This window comes from Dendrobates tinctorius, unplaced genomic scaffold (genome assembly GCF_039654945.1).
Source record: "Dendrobates tinctorius isolate UK_male_01 unplaced genomic scaffold, ASM3965494v1 ptg000046l, whole genome shotgun sequence".
NCBI classification, from domain to species: Eukaryota; Metazoa; Chordata; class Amphibia; order Anura; family Dendrobatidae; genus Dendrobates; species Dendrobates tinctorius.
The window spans coordinates 76273840-76288636 of NW_027361714.1; the positions used below are offsets into that span (position 1 = coordinate 76273840).

The 14797-nt window shown below is 49.6% G+C and overlaps 1 pseudogene; it reads left to right on the forward strand.

Annotated features, from left to right (window-relative positions):
* The first annotated feature begins 1152 nt into the window (after nt 1–1152).
* On the forward strand, nt 1153–2652 carry LOC141089663 (RNA-binding protein FXR1-like; annotated as a pseudogene).
* Nucleotides 2653–14797: the final 12145 nt, after the last annotated feature.

Consider the following 14797-nt stretch of genomic DNA (forward strand, 5'->3'; position numbering starts at 1 on the left):
CCTAAGGTCGATGGTCCAAAGTTAGGGGTGACCGGAAGAAAGTGTGAGTCTGACCCATTCAGGGACTTAGCATAGCAGGGCTGACCAACAGTGTGACCGTTGAAAGAGAGGACTTCTTGTTCCAGAGTGAGTAGTGGTGACTCCCATTCAGACTGTGACTCTAACACAAGGTAAAAAGAGTGCGGTAAGGTGGAACCGGGTACAAATGGCAAGTCTTCCCCTCATCACCGGGGACACGGCGGCCGCAGAAAGGTAGCTCAGGCTATACCCTCTGAAAAGAGGACTGAAGAAGGGACAGGGTCAGGTGCAAACAAGCTTAAAGTCCTTGATAAGGAGGTGACACTGCCGCTGACAAATCCCAGCAAAGAGGTAAATAAAACTGACACCTTGTGACGTTGGAGATCCATCAGCAAAGATCGCGGTAAGAGAATAAATCCCAGAGAGCACAGGTGGAGGGAAAACCCACAAAGGTCACGGAGAGCAGACTGGTGGTTCATTCACCATTGAGGTGGAGGAAAATGACAACGGCATCAAAACTCTGGAAGGGGAAGGGAACTGTACTGAGGCATGTGACACCAGGACAGCAGGTGGTGAGAACTCCAGAGATCCCAAGGCTGGGAAGATGGAGTGTGGGAACGATAACATTCAATCTTCAGAGAACCCAGCAGAGACTCTAGATACAGTCGAAGGCAATGGAGGGAAGACCCAAGAGAAAGATGCCCCATCTGAAAATATGATTAAAGAGTTTATGGTGCGACACATCCTAGCAAAAAGGGAACAGGATCACAAAATGGAGATGTTCAAGGAGGCACCAAGAGACAATGTTGAGCGAGAAAAGGTCCTGAGAAAAGTGGCTGAACACAGAGTGGATGAGCTGGAGAAAGAAGTCTCTGACCTCAGATATCACCTGTCAACGTGTCAAACAGTGAACAACGCCATATTGGAAGAGATGGTGGTGCTCAGAGAAGCATTAAAAAACTTCTACAGGAGAAGGAGATAGAGATCGCAGATTTACAGCGGCAGTGCCAGAGTGATAATGAGGCGGAGCTGAAAATGCCCATCTTGGCGAGGTGTCTTTAAGAATGTGAAGCTTAGGGAAAGCTTGCGCTAAAAACTGAACAAGACAATCACCCGGTGGTGGCAGATGACTTGATGGAAAGGTCTAAGCCAAAGCAGAAGCCGTCCATCCATGAAGAGGATGAGACTTCACTCTTCAAGTGCGTAGTAGAGGTACCCGAGGACTTGCGAGAAGCTTGTGCTAGTGAATCTGTGTATGAGGAATTTAGAAATGCTGTGGAAGTGTGTAGTGTGGACTGGGCTCCCAAGACCAAACAGTTAGTTATACTGTCAACTAGGGAAGTCACAGTGAAGAGGGTGGCTATCCTGAGTGACATGCACCTTCGCTGTGTTCGCAAGAAATGGATAATCCTGTTGAGGAATGAGGAAGACGCTTGACGTCTTGAACATGCAAAGAAAGCTCAACATCAGTTGGAAATGGTGGAAGACATTGTTCAAGTGCCCAGGAATCTGTTAAGAAAAGTTATTGGGAGACTTGGAAAAGTAACACAGGAAATCATAGAGATAAGTCCGGTGTGGCGAGAGTGAGGATGCCGGCTGATGACGAAGCCTAGGTAGCTGTTGTAGATGGAATGGTTCCATTCTTCATTGTCGGATCAATGGAGACCCTTAAAAATATCCGAATACTCCTTAAATATTGTCTGGTGTACCTAAGAAAGGTAGAGCAGCTAAGACTTGACAGACTGCAGAGTAATAAACAACTGCAGGAAATGCAAAGAAGATGGCAGCCACTTTCAACCCGAAGTATGGAGAGACGAAGGGGTTCTCTAAAGGATGGAAGTTCTCAACCTGAAGCTAAAATGGAAAGTAGAGGTAAATGGAATGTCTGCTCTCTGGTAAATAAAGACAATAGGAGAAATTTCCAACAAAGAGACAACCGAAGGTGGCCTGATGGAAGAGGACATGGAAGAGTTAGAAGTAGTGACTCCTCTGTTAGCTTAGTGCTGAGTATCCTAGGCGGAAGACCCTGTAGCGGATGTGGTGACAAAGAGTAGTCAGACCAGACAGATGGTATGTGTTAGGGACGGCAGAACGTACCAAATATTAAATAATAGAAAGTGCGTTCGCCACCCGGGGTCCACTGTGCAGTAGGTGTTAAAACCGCTGCTAGACAATGGCAGATGCGCTATATGGCGGTATAGCACACGCGGGTTATACGTCACCTGATGTGCGCTGGGCGTACTCTGTTGATTCACAGAGTCGCCTAAGGCATGAACATAAATGCTGAGCCTGTTGACCTCTCAGGGCTCAGCGAAGTGCACGCACAGTATGTGGTCACAGGACTAAGCCCAAGACTCAGGGCGATGTCCGTCTAGACCGGTACCGTGCGTGCGGTATCGCTACCGCGGACGCCAACTAGTGCTGCTACAGCAGCTCAGCGACTGACCTAGCCACAATGCGACAGTGCCCAAGAGGGGCGCACTGTCAGACGCTAGCACTGTGGAGGATGTGCCGTGTGGCCAGTAACTTGCCACTGACTGGCGCTGACTCTATAACTAGATCCCTAAATGCACTCGTAATATCAGAGGGAGGGGAATCTTAATGAGTCATTCACAGTCCATACATCCATCGCGATTCACACAGTAGCAATTACAGTCTATACTAGCGCATGGCCAAGCGGCCATGCGGGCCTTTCATAGCCATGCGCTTCCGGGACCTTCCAGATCTCTGAGATGGACCAATCAGATCAGGAGATGGACCTGAGCATGTGACTCCCGATCTCCAATGGGAGATCATCTTGTGAGCATGCCCAGTAGCGCGACGAGAGGTCTTAGCCTCTGGAGTGGCTTGCTACAGGACAGCCTGCGCTGCTATTGCTGACCCAGAGGTGGCAGCAACAACCTGTCCTACAGAGCTGGTCTTATCAGAGCGCCTGGGATGCCGAGATTGCTGTGCAGGCTCCTGAGTGGTCGGTGGAGAATGGGAGACCGCTGGATGCAAGGCTCTGGATTCCCCCTGTGCAGATGCAGGAACCCGACGCCTAACATTACCCCCCTTCCTAGGGCCCCCTCCCCTCTGAGCCTCGGTACGCTCAAATGCCGCGATCAGGAGCGGGGCGTGGATGGTTTCCACTGGCCCAGGTCCGGGCCTCAGGACCATGACCCTTCCAGTCCACCAAATAAAATTGTTTGCCACGCACAATCCTGTGTCCTACAATGGCGTTGACCTAAAACTCGTCTGAGGACAGGTCTGATGTCCCGGCAGATGACTCGGAAAACCGAGCCATGTGAACAGGCTTGAGAAGGGACACGTGGAAGACGTCAGAGATGGACAAGTGTGGTGGAAGAGCCAGACGGTAGACCACTGAGCTGATGCGCTCGAGGACTTTGAAGGGACCAATGTATTGTGGAGCGAACTTGGAGGACTCGGCCCACAGCTTGATATTTCGGGCAGAGAGCCACACCAAGTTGCCAGGGGTGAAAGTTGGAGCGGGACGCCGATGTGTGTTGGCTGACGCGCTCTCATTCTCTCTTTAGAGGCTCGAATAGCATCCTGGGTGCGATCTCAAATGTCGCGAGCCTCCACTGCCTAGTCTCCCACCCTGGAATCAGTGGAAGACACTGGCATCGGGACAGGGATTCACGGATGCTGGCCGTAATTAAGAAGGAACGGCGTCTGACCAGTGGAATCAGCCACTGCATCAATCAGGGCAAATTCAGCCCACGGTAGTAAGGATGCCCAGTCAGCCTGCCTGTCAGAGACAAAATGTCGCAGGTACGTGACCAGAGTTTGATTGGCTCTCTCACCCAACCCGTTTGTCTTGGGGTGATAGGCGGAGGACAAGTTTAGCTCGATACTGAGTAGACTTCAGGGCTCCCTCCAAAACCGAGACGCAAATTGGGGACCTCGGTCACTGACTATTTTGTCTGGCATACTGTGCAAATGAAAAACATGCTTTATGAACAGTGCGGCGAGACAGCGAGCGGAAGGCAGCCGCGCGAGTGGCACCAGATGCACCATTTTAGAAAAATGATGGGTAACCACCCAGATGACCGTGCTGCCACCTGACTTGGGCAGGTCGACCACAAAGTCCATGCCGACCATCTCCCAGGGTCTGTCTGCCACTGGCAAGGGATACAGCAACCTAGCCGGCCTCTGCCTAGAGGACCTGTTCAGAGCACAAGAGACGCATGCTCGAATGTACTCTTTTGTGTCCTGAGCCATGTGCGGCCACCAATAAGACCTTGCCAGGAGTTCTGTGGTCTGCTTAAAGCCAAAGTGACCACCCACCCTGGACGCATGTGCCTACGCGAGGACCTCCGGCCACAGGCGAGGAGGGACAAAGGTCTTGCCCGGCGGAACTGCCTCAAGAGCGACCGGAGCAACGGTCCTCAGGCTCTCCGTGGGGACGATTAGCCGAGGCTCAGCCTCCTCTTCCTCCGCTGAGACCACCAAGTGAGAGAGAGCATCCGCACGGACGTTCTTCTCTCCAGACAGATAGTGCAAAGTGAAGCGGAAGCGGGAGAAGAAGAGCGACCACCTAGCTTGATGAGAGTTCAAGCGCTGGGCCGTTTGCAAATAGACCAGGTTTTTATGGTCAGTGTACACCTGGAAGGGAAACCGGGCTCCCTCCAGGAGATGTCTCCACTCAGAAAAGGCCAGTTTCATGGCCAGCAACTCCCTGTCCCCGATGGAGTAATTCCTCTCCGCCGGTGAGAAGGTCTTTGAGAAAAAGAAGCAGGGATGCTTCCGATCTTGAGCATCCTTCTGGAAAAGTACTGCTCCTGCACCGACGGATGATTCATCCACCTCTAGGATAAAGGGTTTATCCACATCGGGACGGTGGAGGATAGGAGCGCCAGCAAAATGGGACTTCAGAGAAGAAAAGGCCGTGGAGACCTGCTCTGACCAAACCTTAGGATTGGCTCCTTTCTTGGTGAGAGCGACCAAAGGAGCTACCAGTGTGGAGAAATGGGGAATTAACTGACGATAATAATTAACAAACCCAAAAATCGCTGCACCGCTTTCAAAGAATGGGGCTCCTGCCAGTCCATTACTGCTTGCAATTTGGCAGGATCCATAGCCAACCCCTGGGCCGAGATGATGTAGCCCAGGAACGGCAAGGACTCCTGCTCAAACTGGCATTTCTCCAGCTTGGCGAAGAGAGAATTTGCCCGCAATTGATCGAAGACTTTGCAGATGTCTCTCCGGTGAGAGGCCACATCTGGAGAAAAGATGAGGATGTCATCCAGATAGACCACCACCGAGGTAGAGAGCATATCGCGAAATGCGCCATTTACGAAGTCCTGGAAGACAGCAGGTGCATTACAGAGGCCGAAGGGCATGACCAAATACTCGTAGTGGCCATCCCTGGTATTAAAGGCTGTCTTCCACTCGTCTCCTTCGCGTATGCAGATCAGGTTGTACGCCCCCCCGTAGATCCAATTTCGTAAAGATCCGGGCCCCTCGCAACCTGTCAAACAACTCAGAGATCAAAGGAAGAGGGTATTTGTTTTTTACAGTAATGGCATTGAGACCTCTGTAGTCAATGCAGGGGCGCAACTCTCCACTCTTCTTCTGCACGAAGAAGAACCCTGCACCAGCCGGCGACACCGATTTTCTGATAAAACCTCTTGCCAGGTTCTCCCGGATATATTGTGACATAGCCTCTGTCTCGGGGAGAGATAGAGGATACACGCGACCTCTAGGAGGTTCCGCGCCTGGCAATAGGTCTATCGGGCAATCGTATGCACGGTGCGGCGGAAGCGTCTCCACAGACTTTTTAGAGAAAACGTCTGCGTACTGCCGGTAGTGTGTAGGAAGTGCGGAAAGGTCCACGGGCACTTCTGTGGAGGCTACTTGGACACTGCCCCTCATGCACCTCCCCTCACAGTCCTTGCTCCCACCCTGTATATTCCCCCAAGACCAATCAATATGAGGGGAATGGTAACAGAGCCAGGGAACGCCGAGAAGTACCTGGTCGATGCCATCTGGCAAAATGAACAGGGACAAGGTCTCGTGGTCAGATGGTGAGATAGAGAGACCAAGAGGTGCTGTCTGGTGGGTGACGTGAGATGGTAAAGGCACCCCATTAACCACCCTGATGGGGCAGTAGCACCAGCGGGATATCGTGCTTTTGGACGAAGGACGAAGACATGAAATTTCCTTCTGCCCCGGAGTCCACCGTGACCTCTACCTCCCAGGTGGAATCACCACTATATAACATCCCTCGGAATACCGGTTTGGGAGAAAAGGGTTTCATATCAGATAGACCCCCTCCTACGACCACGGGGCGTGATCGTTTTTTCGACCACTGTGGATACGTGTTAGCAGAGTGACCAAACTGCCGGCACTGATAACAGCGTGCAGAGTTTCGCACCGGACTCGGCTTAGAGCCGGTGCGAGACACCTCCATGGGTTAAAGAGGTATAGAGAAGGCAGGAGCCAACCTAATCCTCTGTCTGGATTGAGCTCGCTCCAACCCGCGCTCAATATAACGGAGATCAATGCGGGTAGAGATAGTAATCAACTCCTCCAGAGTTACGGGAACCTCCCTGATAGCTAGAGCATCTTTGACATGCTCCGCCAAACCCTTCCAGAACACAGGGACGAGCGCCTTGTCAGGCCACTCTAACTCGGAAGCCAGTGTCCGAAAACGAACGGCGTAGTGGCTGACCGAGAGGGAGCCCTGTGTTAAAGCTAATAGCTGGAGAGAGGTGTCGTGAGTGACCCATGGTCCCAAAAAGACTTGTTTTAGAGAGGTTAGGAACTGAGCAGCGCTCAGAACCACGGGATCACCACGCTCCCACAGCGGCGTGGCCCATTCTAACGCCCTGCCCGACAAGAGGGAGACGATAAACCCCACCTTAGCCCGCTCTGTAGGGAATCGCACGGCCAGTAACTCAAGCTGGATAGAGCACTGGCTCACGAAACCCCTGCAGGCGGCGCTGTCACCAGAAAATTTATCGGGCAACGGGAGGTGGGACATTGTCGGCACAGGCGTGGGTGTGGGAACATGCGAGATAGCCTCTGTGACTGCCTGGGCAGCGGCCACTGTTGCATTCGCAGCTGAGGTGGAGCTCTCAATAGCCGCCAACCTGCTCTCCAGCTGCCGAATGTACTGCCGAAGCTGCTGCAGGTCCGCCATTACAAGCCAGACCCTGGCGCTAGTATAATGTTAGGAACGGCGGAACGCACTAAATATTAAATAATAGAAAGTGCGTTAACCGCCCGGAGTCCACTGTGCAGTAGGTGTTAAAACCGCTGCTAGACAATGGCAGACGCGCTATATGGCGGTATAGTACACGTGGGTTATACGACACCCGATGTGCGCTGGGCGTACTCTGTTGATTCACAGAGTCGCCTAAGGTATGAACATAAATGCCGAGCCTGTTGACTTCACAGGACTCAGCGAAGTGCACGCACGGTATGTGATCACAGCACTAAGCTCAAGACTCAGGGAGATGTCCGTCTAGACCTACTGTCATGATCCAGGACGGGGTTTCGCTTTGGCCCGTCCTGGTCAGACAGGGGATTAATTGTTTCTGCCTCTCTCTGGCAGAGGGCGGCTATTTAATGCTCACTGTTCCTAGGTCCGGTGTTAGTTATACTCCTGCCCTCCTCTGAGTTAGTTGACCTCTTGTATACGTGTGCCTTGTGCCTGATAACTTGTTGCTTGTTTGGTTTTGATCCGGTTCTGTCCCTGTTACGAGTTCTGCCTGTACCTCTTGTACCGCACCGCTCTCTCGTGTTTGACTCTCTGCTTGTGACTTGACTATTCTCTGCTCGTCCCTTTGGTACCGCACCGCCCTCTCATGTATAACCTCTGCTTGTCTGACCTGTGTTTTCCTCTCCTCTACTACAGTATTCCTGCAGTAGGTACATTACATCGTCTGCAGTAGTAGGACGCTAAGCCCCGCCCCCTGCAGTCACATGATCGTAGGTCCTGGTACTCCTTACTATTTTCCGTGCCTCAGGTCCTGTCTGCTTAAACCTTCACTACCGTACTGGGCCCCGTGCTCTCCCGCAGTGTGGGTAAGTCACCCTGCTCAGCCGTGGCAGTTGCCGACGCTGACAGGATCCTGACACCTACCGTGCGTGCGGCGTCGCTACCGCGGACACCAACTAGTGCTGCTACAGCAGCACGGCGACTGACCCAGCCGCAATGCGACAGTGCCCAAGAGGGGCGCACTGTCGGGACACTAGCACTGTGGAGGATGTGCCGTGTGGCCAGAAACTTGCCACTGACTGGCGCTGACTCTATAACTAGATCCCTAAACACACTCATAATATCAGAGGGAGGGGAATCTTAATGAGTCATTCACAGTGCATATATCCATCACCATTCACACAGTAGCAATTAGAGTCTATACTAGCACATGGCCGAGCAGCCATGCGGGCCTTTTATAGCCGTGCACTTCCAGGATCTCTGAGATGGACCCATCAGATCAGGAGAAGGACCTGAGCACGTGACTCCCGATCTCCAATGGGAGATCGTCTCGTGAGCATGCCCAGTAGTGCGACAAGAGGACTTAGCCTCTGGAGTGGCTTGCTGCAGGACAGCCTGCGCTGCTATTGCTGATCCAGAGGTGGCAGCAACAACCAGTCCTACAGAGCAGGTCTCATCAGAGCACCTGGGATGCCAAGATTGCTGTGCAGGCTCCTGAGCGGTCGGTGGAGAATGGGAGACCGCTGCATGCAAGGCTCTGGATTCCCGCTGTGCAGCTGCAGTAACCTGATGCCTAACAGCATGGGTGCAATTAAATCGCAACACCATACTGACCACCTGGGATGGGGGTGGTCTAACAAAGGAGCAATCCTCTCAGAGGAGGTGACGAAGTCGGATGATGTATTGTTTCAAAAGAGTTCAGCGACAGGGCCTGATTTTGACAGACGGTTTGACTTTCAAAGGCAACAGAGAAGGATCTGTGGTCAGGTAATGGAAAGTGCCAAGCCCCATGGCTTTAGGCAGAGGGGGAGGTATGTGGTATGGCAACTGGTTACGTGGTTAATGGGGGGTATGTATCACAGAAGGGGTTGCCTGTGATGGAAGCCTGAGCTTGTTCTGCTCAGCAGATCTACATGGTTCGCAGCAGTGACCTGGGAATCAGAAATGCTTCCAGGGGTCTTCCCCATGCTGTTCCCATGTCATTTGAGCACTATTCCCATTGATTTCTGCAATTTTTAGTCCCTCTAAAGACACCAGGGGGACTGCCAGAAAAATGCTCGAGTATCCCATAGACTTACTTTGGGCTCATTGCTCGGGTCAAGCACCCGAGCATTCCAATTTGCTCAACCCAAGCAACGAGCACCTGAGCATTTTAGTGCTCGCCCATCACTAGTTGTAATCTCTAAAGATACAGTAAGTTGTGGCTGGAAGAAGTTGCTATGTTGGTCTGGGCCAAATAGAAACGACGTGAAAAATAAACTAATGTAATCTGTAAGTCACTATTGATAACTGTCTGTAATCACTTGTATGTTCTGCAGGACTGATATCAACAACTATATGTCACCATGTCGTGGTAATATTGGTGTGCCAGCATAGTTGTAATCTGGGTTACTGATTAGGGGTCCACTCAGATTTTTCGCTCCCCCCTCCCTGAGGCAAACCTCTAGCTAGTCTCTGAATTCACTGTTTGAGCTGCACTTACTTATATGAAGATCCTTAATTCAATAATATAAAGACGTGGTTCTTATTTCAAAATGCCTTTCCACGCCAAACTAGCATCTTTCTAAAATACTGAGATTTGAGAGTTCTCAGTGGTTGATGCTTGGTAATGGATAACTAAAAAGATGGTAACAAGTTTTTAAAACTACTCAGGACTCTTCATCAAGAATATAATAACAGCTGCGTGCTGAAGATGGAGGGAGTGTGATTCCAGAGCTCCAGTGACTCAAGACTTACATCGGCTCATATCGGCATTCAGCGGCTTCCTCGACCGCCGTGCAGTGCACCGCCGGCTTCCTAACACCCCCAGGCACATGATGACCCGTGGTAGAACACAGAGAAAGGCTTCTCCTCCGCGCCTGCCTGACTTCTTTCTGAGGACTCAGACTGCACATGCAGCAGGGAAAATGGCAGCAGCTTCCCCTCCCACAGGATCATCTCGTTCCTCCCACAGCTCCCAGGGCTCAGAGAGAGGTGAGACCTCAGCAGATACACATCACAGTAACTCTGCACCTATGACTAGGGGGGACATGAGGGATTTCCTGGCATCTATACGCACTTCTTTAAGGGAGGACATGCAGGACATGTTAAAGGAGATAAGAGGAGAAGTTAACTCTTTGGGAGTACGTACAGACCACTTAGAAAACAAGATGTCTGAGTATGTTTCTGCTATGAACGCTCTTGTGGATGAGAATCAAGCCATGAAAGGTAGATTGGCAGGGGCATTTGATAAAATACACGATCTGGAGGACAGATCTAGAAGAAATAATCTTTGTATAAGAGGCATCCCAGAGACTATAGGAGATAAAGATCTGGCCCCCTTCCTCCAAAACTATATGCAAGCTGTCCTGCCATCGCTCTCCCCAAGGGACCTGTTAGTTGACAGGGTCCACAGGATGCCCAAACCCAAGCACTTGGATTCATCTCTCCCCAGGGACACTCTGGCAAGGATACACCTGTATACTACTAAAGAGACCTTTCTGAGACAAATAAGAAATACTCCTGAGCTTCCTCCTGAGTTTCAGGCACTGCAAGTTTTCCCAGATCTGTCGGCTGCTACGCTGTCTAAGAGGCGGGAATATGCCCACGTCTGCAGAGCCTTAAGGGAGGTCTCCGTGAAATATCGGTGGGGTTTCAATCCTGTGAGGCTTTTCATTACTCATGATGGAAGCACAGTCGTCTGTTCCTCTCCTAAGCAAGTGGAGGAGAAGCTCACGAGCTGGAAGATCCTTTTTTCACCGAGACAAGCTGACACGGGTCGGAAGGTGGCTTCGGAGTGGTCTGTGGCTTGACTGTACTGCATGGTATGAGTCTGGATAACTGGACTCTCCTGCTACGCTTCCTAGTGGGCCTTGGTTCGTGAACTTTTCACTTCCACCCCCCTCGTAGATCCTTGATCTGCGGATCGTCCGAACTGTTCTGGATGTTTATACGAGTGGCTCTCGTATATTTGACTATGTTTTGGTTTCTTATCTTTTTCTTTTTTACTTTTCCTTTCTTTTTTTGTCTGTTCTCTTTTTTATTTTCCTTTTGGCATCCTTTCGGGTCAATACTCTGGCCCGTCTGTAAGTATATCTGCTCCCATTTTTTCTTCCAGGTTTTTTCCTCCCAAATACCCAGGCATCTATGTGCTACAATGGACTCTCAGTGTATTTGTAGACGTGTTGGTTCTAGCATGCTATATGTGACTATATTAAGTGTGCAGTTCCATTCTGCCGGCAGCACTGTGAACTTCTCGTATCAGTATTATGAGTATACAAATCTTATCCTTGAATGTTAGGGGCCTAAATTCCCCTGAAAAATGCTCTATGATGTGGAGGGAGGTGGGGAGGTCACGGGCGGATGTTGTCTGCCTTCAAGAAACACATCTATTGGAAGCCGATAATTTCAGGCTTCGACACCCTCACTTCCCCAACATGTTTTTTGCTAATGGTCAGACCAAAAAGGCTGGTGTGTGCATTATGGTGAAACGTACAATAGCATTTCAATTGTTATCACAATATGCTGACTCCGTAGGTAGATGCTTGACAGTCACTTGCCTGCTAAATGGAGAGGTGCACACGTTGACAAATGTATATGCTCCCAATGAAGGCCAACACAAAATTTTGAGAACTACCTTTAATGATATCTCTTTAAAAGCGAAGGGTAGCAATATCATATGTGGTGATTTCAATCTCCCCATGAATGTGGACCTTGACTGCTCTTCAGGAAGGAAGAGAACTAGGAGGGGTTTGAACCTCCTATCCCATGAATTTCACCTACATGATTTTTGGAGATGCTCACACGCATCGGAAAGAGATTATACTTTTTATTCTCCTAGGCACTCCACATACTCCCGTATCGACTATTTCTTAATAGATAGTGCGACCCTAAGCAGGTGTCTAAATGCCACTATTGGCCTAATCGCCTGGTCTGACCACGCTCCTGTCTCTCTGACCCTTGCTCTTGCCCACCAGGCTGACCCTGCATTCAGGTGGCGTCTTAATGACTCATTGCTGCTGAGGGGGGAGGTGGTTGATAAGGTTTCCTCGGAGCTGGAGGGCTACTTTCAAATAAACGATAATGGGGAGGTCTCTGATGAGACCCTTTGGTCTGCTCACAAAGTGGTGGTTAGGGGGGTTCTCCTACAACAAGCTTCATATTTAAAGAAGAAAAGAGAAGCCAGTAGAGAGACTCTGCTCTCCCGTTTACATTATTTAGATGCTATTAATAAGGCTGCACATACGCCCTCTGTCTCTGAGGAGATCTCCCAAATTAGATTTAAATTAAGGGAAAATTTCCTATACAAATATGCATACAATATGAGGAAGCTTAAAACTAACTTATATGCTACCGGGAACAGGGCGGGAGCGCTTCTAGCTCGCAGAGTTCGTAAACGGGAGGTCATGTCACGAATTGACCACATATTGGATGAGCAAGGTAGAGCCCTTAGGAACCCACGGGACATAGTGCAAGCCTTTGCTCAATATTACACTGCCCTCTATAATTTAAAAGATGATGCCTCCACCCCTCAACCTGACCAAACATCTATTGATGCATACTTAGATTCTGTTAATTTGCCATGTATTACCATTGACCAATTAAATTATTTAAACGCCCCCTTCGCGGCTGCAGAAATTCAGCAGGCGATTAAACAGACTAAACTTCATAAAGCCCCAGGCCCGGATGGCTTAACGAATGATTATTATAGGACCTTTTCTCAGCAATTAACACCATATCTACAGCGTCTGTTCACACACTGGAGAGACGCTGGTACTGTGATGGCCCCTAATTTAGAGGCCACTATTTCCACTATACCAAAACCGGGGAAATCACTCACACATCCCGGAGATTTCAGACCCATTGCTTTGTTAAATTCAGATGTCAAACTGTTTACTAAAATCATAGCTTCTAGACTGAAACTAATTATACCGACTATAGTGTCACCAGATCAGGTGGGCTTTGTTGCAGGACGGGAGACGAAGGATGGCATACGACGTATGTTGAATTTGATTAAAATATCTGAGCTGTCTGGCCAACCCAGTGCATTCCTGTCACTTGATGCTGAAAAAGCTTTTGACAGGGTGCACTGGGGATATTTAAGAGCAGTCCTGAAGAAATTTGGACTGTCGGGCCCTATATTATCCGCAATCTGTGCCATGTACTCGACCCCCTGCGCCAGGGTTTTGACGTCTGGCTTCTTGTCCGGCCCGTTCCAGATCACGAACGGTATGAGACAGGGGTGCCCGCTCTCGCCTGTTATTTTTGCGCTGTGCATGGAGCCGCTTCACGAGCGCATTAGAATGTCGGCGGGCATTTCTGGGATTAGGGTTGGACAGGTGGAGCACAAAGTCGGTCTATACGCCGATGATGTCATTCTATCCTGTGTAAATTTAGAATCTTCGTTTTCTGCGATTATTTGTGAACTTGGGGAATTTAGCAAGGTCTCATACTATAAACTGAACCCCACAAAATCCCTGTTGTTTCCGGTGGCGGTTCCTTGTGCGGCAAAGACAAGGCTGGAGGCCATTTTTCCGTTTAAGTGGATGAGACAGGGTATTCCATATTTGGGCATTACACTGACGGGTTCTGAACAGATTGTGGATAGAAACTTTACTAATTTGGAAATACAGCTTAAGAAACAATTGGAGCAGCTTCATGCTGTCCAGACCTCCTGGATTGCAAGGATTAATGCCTTTAAGATGATTGTCCTACCGAAAATATTGTACCTACTCCGGTGCATACCAATGATAATCCCTAAAAAAAGAACTCTAAGATTACAAACTATGGCATATAGTTATATTTGGTCATATAAAAAGTCTAGGATCTCCAGGGCCCTAATGTATTTCCCGTATAAAAAAGGGGGACTGGGGGTACCAAACTTGTTAAAATATCATAAAGCCGCTATAATGACGGGACTGAGAGACTGGTGGCAAGCGGACAGAGACCATAAATGGCTTCAAATAGAAAACTATTATGCTACCGCCAGGTCTACCCGATATATTTTGGAGGCTGAAGCTATTAAAACTACTAAATATTCCCCACTTTTGCCAACTATGAAAGCTGCGCTACATCATTGGAGGACAGTGGTCCCATCTCTTATTAAACTATCACGCCACTCCATATCGTTAAAGGCCCTTGAGATGCATATTCCATACCTTAATCTTCAGTCATGGGTTCCTGCCGGAATTGTGAGTCTGGGAGACCTGGTGGGGAGTGGTGGGTTAATCCCGTTTGACCAACTGGCTGCTGAGTTTCCGGCCACCCGGAGGTGTTTTTACCAATACCTACAAATACGTCATATGTTGCATAATTCACCAGACTCGTTTTTTTTCAATTCACAACTAAATAACACAGTTAACGGTTATTTTCTGCTGCCTGATTCTGGCCCGAGAGGTATCTCATTATTATATAGAGCCCTGAATGACCCGCCGGATAATACAAAACTGCCCTATATGATCAGGTGGGAGCGGGATCTGGGTTTTCTCTCCGAACCTGTTGACTGGGAGGAAGGATTGTGTGAAGTTGTACGGGTCTCTTCATGTGTGAACCATCTGGAGCAGTTGAAAAAGACGCACCTGAGATGGTACCAGTTCCCGGTCCGAACGGCACATTTTGGAGCTGGTGGGTCTG